Consider the following 25508-nt stretch of genomic DNA (forward strand, 5'->3'; position numbering starts at 1 on the left):
TTCCTTTCAAAGCAGCAACCTAAGATCCACTGGTGGAGCTGAGCTGTTCAAAGTCAAGAGTGGTTGTTTCACAGTGCACCAGACATGCTGATTATTTTAAAAACTTTCTGCTTCAAATTTATGCTTTACGATAGGCACAGATATTAGACCAGACATTAAAGAAAATCAACCAATTTTAAACTGTAAATCTAGAGCACCACCCTATGTGTACTTGTTATTATTTATTTTGCAGTAAGGTGCATTGCAATGAAATGTGAAATTGATGGCTAGACACGTTTCTCCCCATTAATCACACAGCCTTGGCCTGTGCCATCCAGGAGCCCCCATAATTGACTTGATTGAGAGAATCAGGCGCTGTAGAAATAACAACAGGGATGCAACAACACTGCTCAGGCAAGGGGAAGGGGCTGTGAATAAGTACATCTCCTAATCCAGCGGGCTGAGGCTCCACAAGAATTGTTACAGCTCTTTGCAACAACCTTGCTAATTTTTGCAATAGTCTGAGCCAAGGTTACACAGCTATCCCATTCCACTAATGTTTTTGGCAGTTAAACCCCTGGGGGAGGGAAGATCTTGCGCACACTAAGGGTCTTCACAAAATATTTCTCAGTATCTTACAACTTCAATCTTCAGTCATTCTGTTCAGTTTATAACACTATTCTCGTCTCTGTGTGTTGCTTTTATGTAATGTCTATATCAGATTTTGTTTATATACTGTATTCTATATGAATATTTTCCAGCAATTTTCTTCTTAATTCAATGCTTTGCATTTTTTGGGGAAACAGACTGAACTTGAATTTTTCTTGGTTAAACATCTCTGAGGATTAACAGTTAAGGAGTAAAGGCACTTAATGTAAGTCCCATGAATTAAATCCTTGTCATCAGTCGTGGAAAGGTAGTACTTTTTATACTAGCTATTATTGCTGAGAATAAAACAAAATGTCAGAATCATGAGTTCTGCTTTAGAGCTGAAGTATGAAGTAGAAGTAGAAATTTGTATGAAACCCTGCACTGTGACTAAATAAAATTAAAAAATCTTTTTTGTTGAAGATCTATTGCCAGCAACTATTTCTCTACAGTTCTGTTAAAATATAGAGCAATAATACTGATAACCAAATCCAAGGCTCAAATACTGCTTGAATGTTCCAGGACAAACATAGGGTCCACATGTTATTTTATAACTTCACTGAAACAGATTGAAAATCTTCAGTATGTCACACCTAGACCAGACGGTGATAGTGTGACAATCAAAACCCATCCTCAGACAGGGAAGTGTAGATGGTGCCACCTGATAAATAAACGTGTTATTTCCAATTCTATTACAGAAGCAGTGAAAATGTGTCACGTTAGCTTAACATTGATTCATTGAATGCCTAAGAGGAACACTGGCAGATTGCTTTAATTAACAGATGTACGAAGGCTGCTGATGTTTTTCAAAGTGAAATTTCCTTGCCTCTTGCTGTAACCTATCAGGCTGTCATTCTCAGGTGACAGAATGACAAGATATCAGACCAACTGCTATAAAAGCTTTTCATTCTCATTACTGTGTCTAAATATCTGTGTTAACAATATGTTCTTCTTCACAACCATATTTTAGTCTTTAGTCTTAAAGAAAAAAAAGGCAGTGACTTCCCGTCAAAAAAAGTCAACAGTTGGATCTTTTGACTTTTCCCACAAGATGAAGTAGACTGATTATAATATTCTTTTGCTCAAACATTTATTTCACTTAAGCAACAAGCTGCTTACATATATGAATTACATGTATGCTGGCCTGCTTCCTGATTTCCACTCACCTAACCTTGTAAAAAACAAAAGGCATGCATGATATCTAATCTAATATAGACATCTACCTTAAACTAAAACTTCAGATGTCTGGTAAGAGTTCCTTTAAGGCTATATCTTTATACATAACTCAAGTATTCACAAAAAAATCTAGTTCACTGAAGTGCTTACATCAGGCAGATAGAAATCCTTCTTCAGGACTTAAAAAGTCACCTTGGTACTAATGCTGAAACACCCAATCCTTCAGTAGCTCATATCTGTTCTGAAATTTGAGAGGCTGGATTTAAATTTTAGGTTCAGTTCCAATTCTGTTCAGAACCATAAATTAACAAATCCTGATGTCTTGTATATTTGTGTGTGTGTATATATATCTGGGAGAAAGGAAGCTCTGTCTCCTCAGCTTATAAACCATTTCAAAGGATGAGGTAATAATATCTCCTTCAGGCCAGCTGTCATGAGATCATTGTCATTTTGAGGAAAAAACAGAAGAAGAGAGAATTACAAGTTTTGTTGCATGTGACACACTCATTGTTGAGGTTGAAAGAGCTGGCCTCAGATATGTGTAGACAGAGCTGCGTCCCAGACCATGTCATGCATGAGAAGAATGCCTTGGAGCAGATTGAGTGAAATTTTAAACAAACATCCTATTTCATTCTGCATGTAGGACTATTTACAAGCCCAAGGCCTTGAAAAAGATTGTTTCAGACCTTCATGTTTCTCTGTCTCTCTCCCCATTTATCTATTTATCTAGCAAAGACTTAAGTCTGCATAAAAATATGATTGCTGAGGAGGGCACAGCTTACAGGAACAATATACTGAGCAATCAATGAACAAGAGGGAAATCTAGTCCACTAGTTAAAATAATCTGGATATTGGTCAATAAGTACTTGTCTTAAGTCAGTTAAATTTGAGAGGTGATATATATATGGCCCTAGATATATTCAATTTAATTTCTCTTTTTGGTGCTGATGAAAAGCCATGGCTGAAAAAAAAATTGTTATTGGGAAAATTCTCTGTATACAAATGAAATGTTCTGTTTTGGTAAACAGCCAAGAATACAAGTGAAATTGTTTGTATTGTCTCAAAGGCTTTGAGCCATTCCAGTTACAGCACACAGGAAGGTGACCATGAAACTTAGAGGTAATTCTTGGCAGTTTTCCTGAGCTCTATTAACTTTCATAAGGAAAACTACTGCTGCAAAAGAAGAGGTATAGAAACATGTCTGAATGGAAACCAAGTGATAAATTCAATGTTACACCAATAAACACAGATGCTGGAAGATATATATTTGATTTGCATTGTTATGACCTCTCCAATGACTGATGTATCATTGAATTATATGGAAATATGTATTCAATGGAAAAAATGCATTATAGCATCATAAAATGTACTGGCTTTCTTTCTGGCTAATGAAAGACTTGTCATAACTAGTGTTTAAAAAAATCAAAGAAAAGTTGTGGAAGCAACAGTAATTTCCAGGAAAATTAAACTGGCATGCACATAAACCTAAGTAATTCCTGAGAAATCCAGACTCTTATATAACAGAAATAGTTTTGTCAATAAGAAAATGGATCTGAAGACCATTTACCTGCTTTATTGACCAATAATAAAGTATAGATGAGAAATTAAAACTATAATAAACTGAAAGATTTTTAGCTGAGTACCATCACATAACACAGATTTAATTTTAACAGATTTAATTTTCTTAAGTCGGTTTTAAGTAGTTTTTCTCATGACACCAAAGTTAACACATTTTATGATACTCTGAAAAAGGACATTCAAGAAGTATTTTAAAAGAGAGAAAACTGAAGGTTCTTTTTACCTTGAATATTTTCACAGGTAACTACTAAGAAATTCTTACCATCAAATTATTTTTTTAAATTTTCTTTTCAAATTTTTTCTTCTTCAGATGATGAAATTCAATATTTTAGCCTATGTGTACGTTAATTTGTTTTAACATATTTGGCATTATAGAAAAAGACATAGTTTGGGTAAACTGTCATTCAATTTAAAATGAGGTGAAAAGCAAGAGATGTGGATACAAATTTTTTGTGTTAATGATAAAATTTAAAGACAGAATTAATATTTTAGGAAAGAATTCCCAAAAGAAACAGATAAGAAAAAGAAAGAAAAGAGGAAGAAAGAGAAAGTTGGAGGAAAGAAAATTAAGGAACAAGAGACTTAACATCACCCCAAGACTGCAGTGTGGATATCATTACTCTCCATTTAGGATCCTAGAGGGTCTGTGATTTGTGTCAGGACCCTAAAATCAATGGCAAATGGTATGTCTGGATTCCTGGTTTGTCCTCTGTATTACACACAGTTAAATATACCTTGACCTATTTCTTGGCCTCATTTATTTGAAAAATTAATAAGCTAACTCAAAATAAAAATATTTCTGTAGTTTAATTTTATTAATTACTCCACAATGCAGGATAAAAAAGTTCATCTATTTGACAGCTAAAATAAAGAAAAAATATATGGGTTTCCATTTATGAGTTAATCTTCTTATCTTGCACTTGATCACACTGTTCAACTCCTTCATTAAGTCCAACCAGAGACAGCACCAAAGTGCCTCACAGAGTAAAACAGATCAATGACTTAAGGTGCCATACTGGGAGAGACCTGACCCCAAACACTTTCATTTGGTATCCTGCTGAAATCTTTACAATTTTTCTTTGCCTTTTCTTTTCCCTTCACTTAATTACTGGCTTGTTTCTGCATTATTTATTCTTCTAGCTTATGTGAACATGTGAAATGGGGCATGTTTCATTGCAGCATTAAAAAAGAATGTTTTCTTAGAAAGAAATTTATAAAGACAGAAGTGTCATAACTGCATATTCTTGTTAGTAAAAGACAAAATTTCTTTGTCTTTTTTCACTAATAACTGGTTTGTGTCTCATAGGTATTGAGTTTTGATTCATATTATTTGTTTTGCTGGATGAAATCATGATTTATTTTAATGAGTAATCATCCTGGCTGGTCTCATCTACTCATATTTACATACATTACATCATGCCCTAATTTAAATAATTTCATCTACTCCCCTTGATTGTATAGGAATTTGAAGCCTTCCAGCTTGATTTTAAGGACTTTCTATAATTGTATTCCTACCTAATTTTGGAACCTTGTTTTCTATTTTCCTATTCACATGAATTTATCTGGTCACAGACTTTCCCCTAAAGTCACTGTGTACTTATTATGCATGAAATGTTTGGTAGACAATTGTGTCTTAAAACTGTCACCTTATAGATTTAAAGGATTTATCTCTGAATCCTTAAAAGAGTTAGGGATTTGCACCTTTTCCTTCAGGACCTATTCAAATACCTTCAAAGAGTACTTCTATTAATGCTGCTCAATAGCGAGTAAACTATAACTGATGTGGGATCTCATTCTCAGATATTCTCCAGCTGAACAATGCTGTCATCACAGACCAGTCAACACACGCTTTCATGTGATTTCAAATACTTTTTTTGAAAAACATGGCCAGTATAATTTTGCCTTTGTAGAGAGAACACTGCAGAAGGGCATGGGGAAATTTCAGTATATGTTCTGTTAGCACAGTTACACTGCAGTGAGGTACAGGAGTTAAGTATAAAATAGCTGTAAGCTATTTTAGATATATGAGGAAATAAGCCATGCATCATCCTATGATTAAAGGGATACAAGCATTGCTTGTGGTACAGTGTTAGTTCCTCATGTTCACAGGTACAGCTCAGAAAATCTTTGAGGATGTGTGATAAAATTTCTGTTCTTTACTCCTTCTGTTATGTTAATTTAATCAAATTATTGCTTTAATATGTAGAAAATGAATGTCTTAAGAACAGAAAGTAGTAAAAAAATACATAGATCTGAAAGATCCATAAGAAAGGTAGAAAGGACTCTCCAAGTTTCTTAAAGTATTTTAAGATCACCAAAAGACTTCTGTCTGCTCTAGCAAACTGCAAAGAAACAGCTGTTCATCTATTGAAGCCCACCCTCTCTGCGTACGCCTGTTGATTTGGACCTCAAAAGGACCCTGAGATAAGATAATGTGGTTCTATTGTTCAGCTATCCCAGACTAAAGAGAAGAAAGCATCCATGGGTGTAAGAGATTGAACTGCTAACCTTGACCACTGCAATAAACCCCAGGTGCTTTAGGAGACTGGTGCTCATGGCTCAAGCAATTGGTTGGGTGCTCTGCTAGTGATGCACACAGTAGCCTCCCAGGTGCAGAAGGCTGTGCCTACGTGAAGAGACAAACTGGTATTCCAGATAAGGGAAAAGGCTGATAAAAGGCATGATAAGATATCATCCTGTGGTACTGGGGCCATTTCCACCTAGACTCTGTACAAGAGAAACCAGTGAAAGAGGAGTTTTGTGGACTCTTCTCCCAGTCCCATTCCCACCCCACTTCATGGACAGTCTGCAGCCACTGAGAAGACCAGAAGGAGAGAGAGGCTCATTGGGATGACATCAGAATCAATGCAGTGATGATATCTTTTTTCTACTTAATCTGTATCTCTTTCACTCTCTTTCTTTCCTCTCCCCCCACCCAGCCCCTTTCCCCATCTCTGTGTGTCTCTCTCTGTCTCTTGCTCTCTCTTCTCCTCATTTGCTGTTAAATAAAATCTGTGCTATTGCCTTCAGCATATGGTCTCATTTGCACCTTAAATCAGGCACAGGAATCTCTCTAATAATTTTAATAATCGTATCTTAACAACGCCATCCTTATTTCAGATCCCTTTCCCTCTGCTGACAAAGATAATTTTAGGAAGATTCTTTGTGCTATTTTTCAATAGAGTATGGGCACATACAATTTACTCACTTGTTGTTAAAATATATGCAAAGGAGTAATGAAAGCATCTAAGCTAAATAAGAATATCCATAGTATCAGGTCATATGATTAGTAAAAAAAAGTTTTTAAAAAATGATAAAGCTGTAAAATTCTGTATTTGGGGATGTTCACTGAGTCTCTAAAATACTGACTATTCCCATATAAATTAATCATGCCTTAACCTCTCCCCCTATTTTTCCTTTTCTCTCACTCATATTATTCAATACACAGAAGAAACACAATGGATATTTCATCCAAAAATATCAGCTCTTCTCTGAAGAGATGAAAACAAACTTACCATCTCATAAGAGTGTTTTGTTTACTCGTACTCTTATTTTTAATCACTAATAGTTTTAAATTACATGGAGATATCCAATTATGAATAGCAATAGACATAATGACATCCCTGGGCCTTTACAGAAAGTCTCCTAAGTTGTCCTACTTTTGTAAACAACAACAAAAAAAGAAAACAATTAGAGGAAATGATCCATTATTCCATTAAGTTCACAGGGGCAAAAATTTCAGCCCTTTCTGCATCCCTAAAATAAACAAATAAAAGTGAATTGAACACAGGGGAGGAACTTCATTACATTTCCTAATAACAGCATATTTGAGAGCCCATTAAGAGCAATACTCAAATAGTCTCCCTTGTCAAAATGTCATTTCAGAGAAAAGACAGAAGAATGAAAAAAGGATAAAGCTTTTGGAAAGATGACATTTTCCTTTTTTATTGTTATGACTCCTTTTATTAATGTGTGTTAATGCTGTCCAAGAGGACACTATCCATCAGTTCTTTTACTTAAAGAACCATGACAACTCCTAAATACATTTACACTCCTGTAATATAATGGGCTTTAATTCTACACATACATACATACAGTACTTATTTTTCACTAAATGTAAAAATTTCAGCTTTCAAAACATAGGGGCAGACACGGATTCTGATCAGAAATCCAGGTTTAGATGTAGAGAGGGCATGAAGCAGGATGCAAGCTGAGGCAGACATCTCAGTACGGCTTCTTTCTCAACTGCTACTAACTCTGTAGGAGCCTTTGGGTGTTTTATTGTTATCATACTCAACAGTTCTGTCATTATCTTGTATGTAAGTCTCAGAAATGCAGAAATTATGATTCTGTCACGTGTCTTTCACAAGAGATAGCGACAAAGATCTTGTCTGTGATCAGATGCTGTAGAAAATTCAGTGTTATACTTTCTTTCAGAGCATGGCAACAGTGAAAGGAGGAATCCTTTCCTGGATTGGAGAGTTTCCAATCAACTCTCCTTCCTGTATCTCAGTAGTTCAGTATTTTGGTACTTCAACACAGATCTTGTGACTATTTACTCATTTAGGCACTGTGAGCATTAGATTGGTCTGGCAGATGCTCTAGTTCCCTCCCATTAAAGTTTTATCAGTGCATCTAAATATTTACTGGGTATGAGCAAACCTCTCCATCCCGCAGGCTAGGACACTAATTTGGAATGAGACACACATGTGTTCTACTTTGTGGGGATGGTTTATACATTAAACTGCCTTCCCCTGTCACTCTCACAGCCATCAGTTTATCTGTTTATCTCCCCCACCATGTTGCATTAGATTTATGAATGATACAGATTTTGACGTATGCATTTGTGTATCACATATACTTTTAAAATATCAAGAATTGCTTGTAAAACTTCTTTATGCAGCAATGTTGATATTGACCAGATGTTTCTAAAATTCACTGCATTGGAGGGTACTCCAAGAATAAAATACTTTCATTATTGTTGGGATTGTTGTATTCTGCATTTCAGGGAAGATAAGTTGTTTTCAGCCTTGACTTGTCTTTATAATTTATTCTTACCTTATTTATTCTAAAAACTGTCTGTCTGCATTTTATAGTGTTTTGAAATCAACTAGTAAGTTTAAGCAAACCATATTTAAATTACCTACACTGATTGTTTTCATATAATGAAAGAAAGCCTAATACAATTCCTCTGGGTGATATAATTTATAAGGTCTCAAGGATACATTTGGTAACAGTCTATGGGGACAAATTGCTATGTAAATTTATAGAACTTTAATCATAGACAGAAATTCAAATATTACTCCCAGGAGTCATAACTTATTTCATTCAAGACTATGAGAAGGTGACAGAGATGGGTCAAACTTACTGCAGATTTGCTCAGAATCCTCATGGGAAACTAAGAAAATAATGGTTTCTATAGCAACTAAATGCATCAACATTATGTTTATTAATTACACATACGAACAACAGAAACTGCAGGAAAAAAGCCCATGATGAGTCAGGACCTCACACTAGGACCAAGAAACTATTACCGTAATGAGAATTGTGAGTTGCTTTGTTCTGTCTTAGTCAGTATGAAACAATAGCAGCAAAGAAGAAGCAGCTAATCAGATACCTGCTGTCTGCATGTGTGACTTTGTGTCACAGCTGGAGGATTGGATAAAGTTACTCTAATGTATGAATGCTGTCCTCTGGGCTGTTTGATTTGGTTTGTTTTCCCCTCTGCCCCCCCTTAATTATGTTTCTGTTAGGTAGATTTCATCATAATATCTGAGACCATGGATGTTCCTTTCCTGTCCATAGGGCATGATTTGGTACTTTAGGACTCAGTCTTTACCTCAGGTATTTTGCTTTTTCTTTAATGGGAACTATTGACCATGAAACCCCCTCATATATTAGCACTATACAATGCATACGAACTTCTAGTACCTGGCCTTGTAGGTCTATTCATACTCTTGCCTTTTGCCAGTGAGATTAAATGCTTTATGCAGTATGTCACATTTACTATTTCCTATTTTCTCTTACCTATTACTTCTATAATTTTTTTTCTGTTACAGAACAAGAAATCAATTTTTCTGGTAACATCAAATTTTTGTATACCTGATCTACTTTCTACTTGTATAATCATTGTATTCTCTTACAAGCCTTTTCCCATCCAACCTTTCTCTTTCTATAATTTTCCTTTTAATATTGTCTCTTAAATTACAAGAAAAAACTTTTAGGAAATGATAGAGATAGAGCTATTATGAAAGAGAAATAACATTTTTTATCTTCTTTGCTGCTTTTTAATTTTTTGGGAGATTGGGATAAAGAAAATGCTTGGAACTTTAAAGATCTTAATGATGGATTTTAGCACAATCAAACAGCATGACTAGAATTAAATGACAGCTGACACTAGCGATAATAATTGCAGCAAAGAAAGCCAAACTGCAGCATGCCTATGAACTGAATGACCTGTTGCTGCTAGTAGTGGCTTTCCCAAGGAAGAAAGATGAGGTACAGCAGGGTGAATTATAATAGGAGTAGGAGCTCTGCCAAAGTAATTTCTCTGTTAAGCTTCTCCTCTGCCCTCCTGATTTGGAGCTGCTCTGTTTGACAGACTGCAAGCAGATGCACTTGATACAAATTCTCAGTGCTGGGGTTGTGGCAGGCTGGTCCCTTACCCTTTACCTGTTCCATCCCTGGTAACTGCCTTCACCAGGATCCTTACCAGCAAGGCTGTCTGCAACCACTTGCAGGGGAAATTTGGGGCTGGCTAGGGAGCATTTACAGCTCATTTGAAGACAGATGTAAGCTCATGCTGACCATAAATCAATCTCACCTTCCAAACCAGGGCAAATCTGTAGCCACGGTTAGCATTGTGCCAAAGCCAGGGTAATATGCCCTGCTTGCTGTGCTTTATATTGTGCCAGCCTGCTGATCTGGGGGATGGAACATGAGCACAACCAGTACAAGAGTGTTTAGAGGCACAGACTTGAGTCCAGGTAATACTTTAAAATCATCTAAAACAGTAAAGGGACCAGAATGGAGGTGAAAATTTTTCTTGGTACACCTCCAAGTTTTGAACTGTTTCTGTTGCTAACCAAACTGTCATGCAACTAGAGCCCATCACATTTGCTACAGCTGTGTGGGCGTTAAGAGTCAAAGAAAAAAGCTCTGACAGAACCTCATGATATTATTGCCAGCTTTTGAGGAAAGCTAATAAAAACAACAGCTGGGGCTGGCAAACAAAATCTAAAATGTAGTATGGAATATTAAAAAAGGAAAAATGTTTGGTTTGGTTTTTTTTTCCCCATTTTCTTTTTTTTTTTTTTTTTTTAAGACTCATTACAGCTTGCTTCTGGTAGAGAAAATCCTCAGCATTACAGCATTCAGACTGGCAGCTATGGGTAGATGATAGGTTCCAGTATGTACCAGTTTGTTCTTTACCAGTTGCTGTCAATGAACTTTAACCAGCCTTCAGCTTAGCCAAGCATACACTATTTTACCTTGAATAATGATGCACTAGAGATGCATAGAAATAAATTGTAAGATTACATATCCCTGTTGAAAACTCATACACTTGGCTACCTGATCAGCTCATAATTTCTATGTAAGAAACTTATCTGTACAAGAACTCTATGGAAACAAGACGAAAAAAAATCCCTGTCTCTCGTTGTGCTCACAGCCTGATTCTTCAGACAAGTGTGGATTGCTTGACTCAGAAAAATGTGCATCAGTTTCCAGAGAATATCTTTTAAAAACTCACACAGAAGAGCAGAGAATAAATAATAAATGATAATAGCATATAACTCAAAGATCTTTAGATCTCAAAATGCTTTATGTAGCTATCTTCATGACAAAGAGACATTGGGACAAAGATAGGCAGAGAAAATTACTCTGTATCACACAGCAGATCATCAGCAAGACCAGGAATAGTAGCATGTATCCTGAGACCAAATCCACTGTATTTGGGACTCATTGTGCCTTCCATTGTTGGCAGATAATGAATGTGAGAGAAATAAAGCACTGACAATCCTAAGTTACAGTTAGTCAAATATAGCCCAGTCATTTTGCATCTGAGATCTAGAGAAAATAAATAATAATAAATTCCAAGATTTTTTAGCTGATCCTTCATTTGTATAGTTTGACAAAAAAAAACCCAAACAAACAAAAAAACCCCTCCCCCCCAAAACAAATACAAAGGAAAAAAAACAACAAAAATAAAACTGGTATTTAGAGCTTGGTTGTTAAGTTTTGAAATTTCTTTCAAAAAACATTGTCTCTTTAAAATTTTGAACAAATCAAACCTGTTGGAGAAATTTGTGCCAATAAATATGTGCAAACAAATATGATTTAGTGACAAATATGAGTTCATGTCATCAGGATCTAACAGGCCGGCATTATTGAATTTAAAAGTTGTTACTGTTCCCATAAGTCTGGAAGTTTTTTATTATTTTAGAAGACATCTATTTTTAAAAAATACATTTTTCTCAAGGAGGCTGTACTACAAAGGACTGCTAATTTTTTTTTCATGGCAGAAGTAACCCAGTGGCTCCAAAGAATATTAAACTGGTAGATGTTGCACAAATTAATAAAAAAATCCAAATGTAGGACAGTAGAAAAATTCTGGAGATTTTCAGTACTGTTCATCTAAGACTTATGTAGAAGTGCTAATATAGCCATTGTCCCCACAGAGTCTTTTTAAAGCCACCCTAGAGAGATAAAGAAGCAGACTGTGACCATGAGTAGATAACTAGCTCTAATAGTAACGGGAAATGTCACTAAATGTCATTAGAGCCTGACACAACCTAAATGATGGCAGTATGTTTAGTATAATGGAAGGATATAATGAGGATATGGCATTTCCTTTAAGGACAGTAGCAGATTCAGACCAGTAAATTAATTCAGTAGTAATGGCCAGCTGAGTAGGAAAGTAACTGGTTGTGCTGCCAAAACCCCTTTAGATTCATAGAAAACCTACAAACACAAAACCTTTAAAGGCAAAGAAAAGCAATCACCTTTGTGAGGTGCAGCAAGAGGTTAAAGCACAGATGGTGAGAAAAGCATTCTAATAAAGCCTGTTTCTTTCACAGTTTCCCAACAGGTACATAACTAAAGTTCGTAGCAAATAGAGTGTATTTAAATTTCTTCAGAAGAGCTACAAAACCCTCAGCAATTATATAAATCCTTTGAAATCCATGTTATTCCAGAAATTCATTTATACTGCTGAGTTCACTGTCTGAATAGGGAAATCAAGACTACCAAGCAGGGTCTAAAGACTAGCTGTAACACACCTTTAGAGTAGAAGCCTTATGTTTGAAGAGATAGAAGTGAAAGATGCCCTTGCCATTAGGAAATTTACTGCTTTCTGTGGATTTATTTTTTGCTTGAGTGGTTGGTTTATTTTGTACCTTTAAAAGTTGTGATAAAGGGGGAGTGTTTCTGAATACAGAGAAGTGACAAAAACAATTACAGTAAAAAATAGAATGAAAATATAAAGAATAATTTAGCAGTGGGGAGCCTTTTTAATAGTTATGCTGTTTGCTTCCAATCATCAAATCATAAATAAATGGATTTATAAATGTCCTTAGAATCACTCAGTATTTATAAGGGATAACAACCTAAAGAAATCACTAGTATTCAATGTTCCTTTTCTTAAATTTACTTTTCAATAGTCATGCTGATATTAGAAACAATAGAAACTGTTTTACCAAACTGCAGTTATGAGATGGTGGGTGAAATGTGTTCTTGGAGCAACTCTACTGAAATCATTGACTCAACACTAGGAACGACTTCAGCTTTATATGCTCAGCCTTTGGAGGGACAGACAAAGATCTCTGGACAAATGCACCATAGAGCAGGACTAAAGCCATTTAATCTATGCTTTTAGGGAGACAGCAATTGAAAATTTTGGGGAAATTGGAAACATGTCAGGTTTTTGTTAGCTGTTAGTGTTGAAAGTCTTGATCTCCATGTTAAAAAGTTGAAGTCAGACAAGAAAATTTTAAAAATTCAGAGAAATAAAAATTAGTTTTTCAAATTCCTCATTTATTTGCACATTCTATGATGTATGGTTACTGGGCACAATACAGTTGCAGCATATTCTTGCCCTTCACCCAGGTCTGTAGATATTGCAATGATTTTAATAACAGTGGGACCAAGCACTATGTCAGCAGCTGAGACCATTTCTATGAGAAAATCTGTGATTTTCTTTCAGCTCTTGAAAAGTATTTGGCAGCTGAGATTGTGAAGCTTTTGTGGTGCTTTTGTACACAGAAGGTTACTTTATCTCCTCACTCTTTAAAATAAATGATAGTTATAACTTATTCCATTAAAAATATATATATAACAGGAAGGAAAACTTACTGCATTTGGTATTTGTTCTCCCAAGTTAGAATAAACCTCAGCTTCTTTTAAGTTGCTAAGAAAGGATGTTTGGGATAGATGGTTGATATTCTGGAAAAGAAAGAGTTCGGCTGTAATGCTTTTCAGGGGATGATGAGATGGCAAGCAACACACAAAATCTGTAACAGTACATACTTAGCAGTAAATTTCTGGCTCTGGAGATTCAGGGATCATCTCTATCTTTTCCTAGACAGGAAACACTGGAAAATATCTCGATTCCAAAACATACATTTATCCAGGGCTGAATAAAAACAGATGATAGTGCCTAAAGTGGGTGACCTTGAACCTATGGTAACCAGAATATGGACATGAAAACTGCAACATCTTTTGTTTGCCATGACTTTGTCACTTGCCTAGACTGTTACACATACATTATCCTTGGTCAGACCCCACCGTGAGAGTCTGTAATTGCAACGATACCAGAGAAAAAGAGTGGATTTAATCCAACAGTTCTTCATGTTTTCTGCAGTCTTTGCTGAAGGTGTTGCTGAAGGTGTTGTGGTAAAGATGTCTTTGTAGGGATGGGATTAAAAAACAATGATTTCACGGAACAAAAGAAAAGAAAGAAAGAATTCAGCTTCATGCAAAGAATCACACAGCAACTTTACTGTAGTACACAAGGGAAGCTCATACAATGGGACTATCTGGAGGTCATAGCATATAATTGTCGTTTTACATTCCTTGTTATCACAGTTTTGGAAATATTTGGAAATAACCTCCTGAAATCCAGTAAAATCAGTAAAATCCTCCTGAAATCAGAGCCCTCTCCATCCACTGGACACAATAGTTATTGCCATCCTGAGATAAAGGATAAAAAAGGGACCTAGATTTGTTATGATCAATTTAGGTACCTTAGAATGAAATATTAGAATTAAGCATCTGGGTTCGGGTGGGATATCTAAAAATCTGGGAGAACAAAAAGCGATTTTTAAGCAGAATGCCTCAATTCTCTCAGTTGCCGGGATGGTATGGGGTTACTTTACAGGGTCATCCAACCCACAAAGTTAGGCTTGGATTTTATTTGACTAAATATGGAGTTTATAAACAGTAGTTACCCAAAGGCATCAAAATTTTGTGATACTGAAGATGAGCACTGTCAGCTCAGGTGCATCTCTCTGGATATTGACAATAACCCAGGCTAAAGACTGAAGCTCCACATAAGAGATGGGCTACTACCATCACAAATTAGGGTCTGTCTGGGTGTATTAAAGCAAATTAAATTAGGTATTATGAGAAGCTTTTGAACAGACGAGATGATACCTAGTACTTTTAGATACCTGCAGCATTAGATGGTGTAAGCAAACCAGTTCTTGTCTAGAACAGAGTTTAAGGTATAGGGTCTCAGTGTAGGTAGGGTTAGTCAGAGTAATCTGTGTGGGAACAACATTCCGCATTATGAGTATCATCAAACTGAATGGGATACCCATTCAGCATTATGGGTATCATCAGCCATGATAAAGATTGCAAATGCCAATTTTCTACAGAACAAACTAATTTTGGGAGCTCTAAAATAGGTATTTAGAATATAATATAGTATTGTAGACTGAAAGACAAAGACAAAAAACCCATAATTTGTCACCCAAGACATATCTACTTTTGTTTAAAAAAATTTATCCTTGTTATTGCTATAAGTGTTTTTTTCTCTTAAACTGATATAGCCAGGTCTGATTATACATCTGCCTTTAAAAATATGGGTTTCAGATTAGTTTTACTTAATAACTAATATGTTAAGTGTTAAAGAAAAATGAAATTTGTAAATGACTGTCACTTTCCTGTTGTGTCACTGACCCATGTCTGATTAAAAAGCACATTTGTCACAGTGTTTGAAAGGTCAAGAGAAATCTTTTGCTTTACAAAAACAAGTCACTAGGCAAGACTAAGTTTAGATACACAGAAAATGAAACCAGCTGCTAACATTTCCTTCCAACAAAGGGAAGTATTTGCATCATTATGTCTACTCTCATGTTTTTCTTAGGTATGCTGGTTGACTAAAAAAGGTCAACATTTATCCAGTCTTACTACAGATTGATATTAGAAATGACAGCACTCTCCTGCATTTGGCAAAAGAAATATCCAGGCTGAAAAGAAGATGCTATTAATTCACACAAATGTTGAAATTTTTAAAAGATGCCATTAATTTACACAAATGTTGAAATTTTTAACAGAGACCCATTACATAGACTTACAAGAATGAATATACATTTACACATAACAGATTTTTTTCATAACACAGTACATTCCCAGCTTAATTTGCTATTCATCTATGAGTTTACCTATTTGTGTGTTCCTCCTGTCATTATACTATAAATAAACTCAAAAGCATTGTGGTCTACTCAAAAGCATTGTGGTCTAGAGGAGGTTTCCTTTGAAACTCATCATTTAATATTATTAATGTTTTTTCCCAAAGTGTGATTATTTATTTTTACATGAATCACAACTATGTCAATATTTTTTGCTTGCACTTTTTATAACCATTTACAAATTACACTATATTTATAAATAGTTATTTGATATGCGGGAAGTCTTTGTATTTTATCTTTCATGACAGAAATCTTTGAGCACAAAATGGTTTCTTTCCCATTTGATATAGTTGAAGACCAATGGCAAAAGTTTCCTCCTGTAGAACTTTGAGAGGAGGCAGTATTTTAACTGATATCTGCATACACAACAGTGAGAAATTCACATATATTGCTATCAGTTTTCAAGCAAGCAGATTACTCACATATTTAATGTGTAAGTAGTCACAGATAATTCCATAAAAATTTCCACCTGCCTAGAAACAACTGTGTACTTAAGAGCTTTATGGATGGTAATGAGGAATCAAGTTGCATCACATCATCTCCCATCCATTTTAAGAGAAGAAATATAGACATCTCTTGCCTGTACAACTACATTTTCCATTTTTTTTAACAGTCCAGACAGGGATTTCATTGTTCAAAAAAATGTCTACTCCTTCTTATTTCAGCATTTTTTGAAATTTGATTATTTTAATCCTGTATTTTTCAGTAGCATTGAGAGAAAAAAAAAATCTCAGAAGGGACTAAGTATTTGGTTTTCTGCACCTTATTTTCTGCATGCACTATTTTATGGCATTCTTAGCCACAAACCCTATCAAAGAACAATAAGTCACAGAAATGCAGCATAGTCAATGCAATTTTATGAGAATTTTCAACAACTTGAGTGACAGGAGCCACAATCTTGAAGTTTTGTTTCCTTAGTGTTTGGGTCATTTTTTTTGTACAGGGAATAATAAATGAACTAAATGGACCATTCATAGCATGAATGGACTTCAGTGCTGTTTCAAGTCATATATATGCTGTAGTGTTCCATTGAATTGGCAATGACTTAATTTTGAGTTATTTTAAAATATTTGTAAGTTAAAAACAGAAGAAGAAGCTTAGATTTTTGTACAGTGAAGTACCAAATTTCAGTACTGCAATTTATACTCCAGAGGAGTAGATGTTTCTGAGATTACCTGCAATAATTTTGTCCCTTCTCTTTTGTAAATGTTGCTGCTTCTCTCTAGTTCCTTCTTCTCTAGTATCATTTGCAGGCTAGTTTGAGACCTGATATCAGTAGGGTCAGCTTCACTTTACAGTAACATCTACAAGATCAAGATAAATCCAAATGCTGACTTCTCTACTTCCCCCATATGAATTAATCAAAACAACTGTGTTATGAAAAATGTTGTGCTGGTTTTTGCTTTTTGTGCTCTACAGCTGCATCTAGTTACAACAACTTGTTAGTGGACCTTAGGGATCTGAATACTGCATACCAGAGCTGGTTTATGCCAATTATTATGTTGAGTGATGAAACCGCCTTGTATAATTTCATTTGTGGATATAAACAGCAGGTGAATGTTATAGTTTCTGCTTTCCAATTATAAATCATACAGATTGAAATCTCAGTTCTCTGAGTAAGGGCTGTAAAAGCAGTGGAGTGTAAGGAGACTACTGTTTCTTGTGAAAAGGAGTCTGAAATTAGGTTTATTGATGGGGTTTTTTTCCCCACCTCCCTGTCATAGTTAGTTTTAAGACCAAAATTGAAAAATTATTGGATAAAGGAACTGAATGGAAAGGAAATAAAACATCTAATTACAAAGACTGTATTTAGGACTAAAAATCATAAATAGGTCCAACACTGATACATTCAAGTGATTGAGTAATGTGAGGTTCACTTTGGGTTTTCTATAGGTGAACTTTCAAGAAAAAAAATGTGAAAGGATATGGTAATGGTAGCAGGACTCTCTTTTCAATCCAATTTCTGGCATACACTAAGCCAGTCTTTAAATATTTATAATTTTGAGATCCTCACACAGGTCCTCTGCAAAGACCTGTGTGACACTTGAGTGTGCAGTCAAGACTAATGTGGATGGACAAAGGCTCAGATTCTTTACAGACAAAATAGAAAGCATTTGGTGGCAATAGGATGTAATTAACATCAAAAGGACTGGATTCAGTTACTGAATGAAAATCTTCAGAATCAGAATATTTTTTTTCTGAAATAGGTATTTTACTAGCCATATTGGTAGTCCAGTTTTGGCCTCCCCAATGCAAGACAGACTGTACTTACTGAAGTGAGCTCCCCACATACCACAGGGGAGTTGGGGAATGGAACACACAGTGCAGAAGCTAAAGTCCACTTATTTAGGTAAACCTGAACAATAAAAGAATTAAGGTAGACACGGACTCTTCCTTTAGTCACTGAAAGGAAGGCTATAGAGGAGATGAGGAGTCTTGTGTATGCACAGAGAAATAACAAAAAAAGCCAAGTTCACCAGTTATAAAAAAGGGAAATTTTGTAAATATTAAAAAAGAGATCATCATCATCAAGGGCCCAAACACAGGAACAGTTGCACAGAGATTCTGCATTCTTAGACACACTCAAATGTCTGGGCAAAGTCTGGCCTTGTGATCTAAGAAGCCCTTTGAGTTTTGGAGCAGAGGGGAGGAAAGGCTAGATTTGAGATCCCCAGAAGAGTCTTCTGACCTAAATCACTCTGTCAGTCCATAATTCTCACTCTATTGGTTTATGATTTTGTTCTTCAATTTCATGGTTTGAGTTTCTCCCATTTTTGAAATTTGGGGGAGGGACTGGGAAAGAGTGACTTATTCAAGTCATGAGCACATACGGTAATTTCTCCTAATGATATAGTAACTTACTCTTCTTGTCCATGCAGTTTGTCTAGTAAGGGTTATGAAAATTGTCACTGAGTGGGTGCGAGTCACATCATATTAGTTACCTTATGTGTACATCTCATAGGAAACTATTTTTAGAAGATTTTTTTAATCCTGTTGACAAGGACCAATTTGAATTTATTTCTGTTCCCACCAACATGTACGAGAAAAGAAAGAACAATATTCAGCTCTTACCTCGTTTTTCAGAGTTATAACAATCTGAGGTGTATATTTACTGACTGCATAAGAGTCACATACTAATGAAGTCCCAAGATAGATCTACCAACTAAGGCATATAGTAGCAGAACACCGTGCTTCATTATGTCTCATATTTATCTGTGGTGCATTATGCAGATTCAAAAAGAGACGTGAGGATTTTTGAAGCAAGTAGACTGTTTGTCTTCCACTTTGTCTAACCTTTTGTTTACACAATAATAAATGTGCAGAACAGTTCAAAGGTCAGAACTGACTGGGAAAAATCTCTGTAGAAGTTCTGATGCCATTAAAAAACAAACAAACATAGGAAGTATTTAATATAATTTTGAAATTTTTAAGTCTTATCAGTTCACAGAATTTTTAATCAACTTGCTTAAAGCAGTGAAATTACACATCACAAGATGTGGGCCATTTTTACAAGATGTAATTAGTAATACATTGTAAAAGTTCTATCAAAATTTTGAAGCTACATTATTGATACCATCTGGTGTTTCAGAAAAGACTGATCTGATTTGGGGTGATCTATGAAAATCACAGATCATTATCAAGAAAACATATTTCTAGGTTACCAAAACCATAAATATAAGACACTGAACTTTTCAGCTCACTATATGAAGTTTTGTGCACGTAGTTATGTATGTGCTTGATTTAAAAGTTCTTTTTACATTGGAATATCAGAAAATTACACTTCCAATTTCTTTTTACATACAGTCACACTCCTTTTTAAATACTTTTTCTATTTGCTCAGGAAATATTTTTTGTCCATCTTGCTTTCCTCTGTATAAGTCCGAAAATTTGAATTGTGATGCAGCATGAAGCTCTATTTTTTTTTTTAAGGAGATAAAATGTTTACAGTGACTCCACTGAGTGGACTCCACATTGCTTGTACAAAGGCTATCTGGTTTCTCTGCAATTATGATTCAATGATTCTAGTTCCAGATGTAATAAATTTTGCTGCTCTGTTTTTAAATTCATAATAACATTTCAAAACTTATGCAGATTATTACCAAAAATCTGTGACTAGCTGCCCCAATTAAATGGCAGGAAGGAATCTCAAGTGAATTAGGAAATGGCCCTTTGTCATGTTCTGGTAAGCTATTGCCAACAGCCAGTTCTTCCCTCTCTCTCCACTGAAGTTAATGACTTTTTGTTCATCAGTGCCAAATGAGAGCAAGATGAGTAAAGTTACATGCAACATGGGGAAAAGTTTGGGCTTGTTAGTAGTTTTACTAGTTAATGACACTGTATCACTGTAGTCAGAGCTTGGGAAACTGAGAAAGAAAGGAAGTTTTGGATTCACTTCAAACATTGCATGTATCACGTATCTAGAGTTTGCAAAAACTATCAGATCAGAAAGATCATATTTTAGAATCTTTTTGTAGGGGTCTAAATGGCTATAAACAGCAAAAAAGAAGCCCTTGGGATCACAGTCACTTTTAGAGAAGCCCCAAGTGCCTTGTAGCTTAATACTGTCCTATTCTAGCTAGATGAGCTTACCCATCACTAGACAGACATAAGAGTCATCTGCTTTTGATAATGTCAGCTGGGATTTTCCAGCCACGCATCTCACTAGGAATGTGGGTTGCTCAGCTTAGAAAGTGTGAGGAGAATGGATCCTTTTCAGAGAAACCTACAAGGCCCAGGGGATGAGACTAGTGTGGTAGAGGCTTGATTCAGACAAATCTGACAAGTCTAATTCCCTAGACATGTCAAAGAGCTGGAAAGCAGACGGCAGTGAACAGATCCAGGATTGTAACTGGGAACGGCAAAAGGCAAGCGCCAGGTGTTTTCTAGACATAGTGCTCACTTTTACTGTTCTTGTAATCAAATTTATGTCTGCTAACTTTTGAAGAAAATACTGACTGCTCTAACAGCACTGAAGATACTAAAAAGGTGGGAGGGAAATGTGTTGCCAAAATAAGGATGTAAAATGTGGGCAAAATGTAAAATTTTCCATTGAAAACATAATAGTACAGTTGAGGGAAACTGCTTTCTCGTCCCCCTGGTACAAAAATAACTAAGGTTTGATGCCACATTCATTGATGTTATTTTATTAAAGTTACTAGAAGGTGAGAATCAAACAGGGTATAAACAGTCCTTTTATGACAGCAAAGAAATTGAGAGTAACAAAGAAAAATGAAAAGGACAGTGGTTCTTTTTTACCTACATTTGCTGTTTGCTTTTCTCCTTCTATTTCATTTTGGTTTAGTGTTTTATTTTTAACTCATTGTATTTACTTCTTTCTAAGTGGCTTCAAATATATTAATATATATTAAAGTCTAACACTAGCATCAAGCTAATTTTTTGATTTTGTATCTAGTCTTTTTTTGGGGGAGGGAGGGTGAAATGGGAGAAAGATTTAATTAAGTGTATGTTGTCAGGATTCAAATGAGCTGTAATTAATTTCTGGTCATGAAAATTTTATATTCTCTATAATAACTATGGGGAAAATTATTACTGTGTTTTCTGAAACATTTGTAACATGTTTGAGGCAAAAAAAATCTCAGAAGTGCCTAATCCTTGATATACAAAAGTACCTATGTTTGAGTAATCTAGCTAATGATGAATACAAGGGAAAATTCTCAATGTCCCCAAACATAACTGCCAAACAAATGTCTGTCTACAAGCTTTTTATCACACCTCCCTTGAAAATGGAACAAATGGCTCTGTAGCTGAATAAAGCTGTTTCACTGCTCCACTGCTCTTATCCAAGATATGGCCTCTATTCTTGAGCAGACACCAAAAATCTTTAAAAATTCACAGGGTCAAAAGAGCATTTTAATGGGTGAACTTCTTAATGTTTTGTTGTACTTTTCTGCTGTCTACATTATGAAATATGTTGCAATATATAAAGATAACAAGTACCATGTCTTGAGCATGGACAACTACAAGAAATTGTCCACATTTGGGCTGCTTTGTTGTCAATGACAAATACGATTTTCACAGTAAGTTCCTTTGCAGGTCTGAGATGTCTGACTAACGTTTAAGTAGCTTCTTCCATTGAATTACACTACCATTAATCATCTCCACTAATTCAATAAAAACAATGTCAATACAATAAAACACTTTTTGTATTGAATTAATGAGGGTGGTTGGTTACTAATAGGATATGACTGCATTAGGGAAATGTTTAAAGTAACATGATAGATTAACAAGGAAATGTTTAATAAAGATTTCATATAATTTTAACTCATTGCAAATGCTATGAGGAAGGAAGGAAATTTGTATTATGAAGGTAGCCACTGCAAAAGCTTGCTGAATATCATCACTATTATTTCCCTTGACAATGTGTAAACCAAAACATATGATTGGCCCTTTCTGGATTTTATATTTTCTTGTTTATAAAATGTGAGGAATTGTACACTTTGTTCAGTGCTATGAATTTTCCCAATAGAAATACTGAACATGAGCTATAGATTATTCATATGTAGAGAGGTTTTATCTCTATGTGAGAAAGGATGCTCTAAACTCACCTCAAATAATGATTGTTTCTGTAGCCTTAGGCAACTCACTTGTGGTCTTTCAGAAGTTGCGTAAATTTAAATTTTAAATTTTCCATTGGTTTTAGTTAATGGAATGTCTGAGTAGCAGTATCTCTGCAATTCAAGCTGCTCACCTCAAGCTGAGCCTTAAACTCAGATTTTTCAGCTGTAAAGTAGTTGCAGCAATACTTGTCTCTGCCCACACTGACTTCAGATTTAGTGACCTCATGGCCAGAAATGAATTTGACTCATGAGAATGAGTTAAAAATAATAAGCCCATCTGTTTATTGGAAGGCAAAATGGTAACTTCCTGAGGATGTCTGGACACTGCAAAGTAGCATAGCTACTGTAAGATGAGAGCAGACTAATATAGTTAATTGTCTGTGGAAGAGGTCTACCTTTCCTTTTGTGCCGGCATGTGACCAGTGTATCAGCCAAGTCAATGAGGAGATGCTGAAGGGACAGCAATTCCAGCCCTAGAGCACTTTATTAGTGCCATTAACACTGGACACGGACTGCTACCAGCCACGATGGGGTAAATAAGATCTCTCTGGCATTATGTCTTGAGAAAAACCCTCATCCATGCAAGTGGTTCTCTTTAACTGAGTTTGATTTCAGTTTTGCTGTATATGATAAATGTAATAATGTGATAAATCCTGATTTAATGTGGTAACACAGTGGTGCTGAAGAGAATTACCTTCTTATTGGAGAGAAATTAAACATATAATTTTGCAATGTGTGACTCTGGCTTCAACCTGCTTATGGCATACAAATGTTGTGATGGCATACCATGTACCTATGAAAACATAGATATATGAAACAGGTCATATTTTTCAAATTATTATAGCATAGCATGTTTGACACATGTATATTACAAAAATAAAGGACTTCACAGTTTTTCACTTATAGTCCTTCCTAAAAGCATGAAAATAATAAAATTAACATACCCCAAATTTGTATTTTTTTCAAGATTTTTGGGTAGCAAGGGTTTTTTGACTACTTTTTGTTTAAACAGAAAACCAAAGGAAAATTATTATGTTTTTACAAAATCTCAGTCCAGTATTGGAGATTGATTTACTTTATTACTTTGAGCCCTCATAAAGCAAAGTTATTATAAGAAGCATCAAATCTGAAGAGTGTTTTAGCCTAATAAAAAGCAGGATGTTAAAGAAGGAAAGAGCACTGATTATAATGGTATGTAATAGAATGTTACTCTTATACAGAAGACAACCCTACTGTTTTGGAAGCTTAGTATAATTCAAAATGCAAAAGATGCAAAGCAATTAAGAAAGTGCTATTGAATTGTATTGCTTCTGTCATAGTAATATCCAGTAAAATATTAATTTTTGTGATGATTTATCGTTTTTTTAGAAGACTGACTTTCTGGTCTCACTCACACTGTGACTTTTGATGGAAAATGATATCCAGAGTCTTCATTGACAAAATAAATAAAAAGAGATGAGCAGACAGAGCATTAAAGAGTGTGAAATTGTAATATAATGCCTTTGTAGTAATCTGAATTCTATTTTAAAATCAGTGTTTTGATATAGCCAAGCACTGTTTGTAAAAGTCCTCCTACTAAAAACTTTTAAAAATAATCAGAAAACAATTATACTATTTCTCAACAATTTAATCCACCTTTGTTTTGTTTTGTTTTTTTTGTTTTGTTTTGTTTAGCCCTTTAAAGTTAGTGTTAAATATTTGTTTTGTTGTACTCACAATGATTTGTGTTTTTATTAAGCAAATCACAAGTAATGGTAATATTAAATATTAAATATACATTTATCTGTAATTATTAATCTTCCATGAAAATAATCATACTAAAGAATTGATGTGTATGCATTACTATGAAGTTTTAAGCTTCATTCCACATGCTTTGCAAAAAATTCATTGGGATCTTAGAAAAGTACTTACTTTTACAACATGTATGAAGATCTGCAAGTTTTTAAAGAATTCTTAATAATCTGCTGTTTTCAACATTTATCAAGGCTCCAGAAACTACTACTTCTCTTTTGGTGCTTTTTCACCACTCTACTGCTTTTATTTTAGTAGAATTTGCCAATTAAAGCTGGACAGCTGTAAATGGTGTTCCAAAAAGGAATACCTTCTTTCTAAAATTTAAATAACCTGGAGACCTCAGTTAGAAAAAGAGATCAGTACTAAAACATGTACGTTCCCCTGTTTAGTGCCACTTTGAGAGCTTTAAAATGTCTTGATAACACTTAAAGGCAGAATGATCTTGAATGTTTTACAACACAACTGATATTTAATTAGCCTCAATTCTGTGCTAGAAAGACATGTTTGTATACCCAGAGCACTACTCTATCCAAGAGTGAGCATATTAGGGTTTATATTGCCTTTCATTTCTCAGTGGTACATCTTATGGAATGCTGTGTTTGGGGCAGGGGGAAAGCAACCAACTGGAAAGAACTCTGGTGAGAGCACAGTACAAAAATGTTATTCAAGGACAGCAACTAAAAATGTTAACATGACACTTTGCTGTTTCTGCTCTTTGAAACACTATTGTTGAGATTTTAATATTCATATTTGTATGAACATGTCAACATCTGTTTCTAGATATTTTTAAACTGTTGATGACTTATGTACATGTCTACTTTCTTGCCACAGAGATGCAAGTACCAGACAAGTGGGAATACATATATATATATACATATAATATATACATATATATATACAATATATACATATATTGTGTGCCTGCCCACACAATAGCGTGTGGATAGGTACAAAGTTGTAATAGGTAAAACTTCCACTTCCAAAATACAAAGGGCTTTTAGTATTTAAAAATACCCCAAGGACAGAGGCAGTGCACTCTTGTGCACTCTTTGCTCTCCAGTTTTTC

Source organism: Passer domesticus, chromosome 5 (assembly GCF_036417665.1).
Source record: "Passer domesticus isolate bPasDom1 chromosome 5, bPasDom1.hap1, whole genome shotgun sequence".
NCBI lineage: Eukaryota > Metazoa > Chordata > Aves > Passeriformes > Passeridae > Passer > Passer domesticus.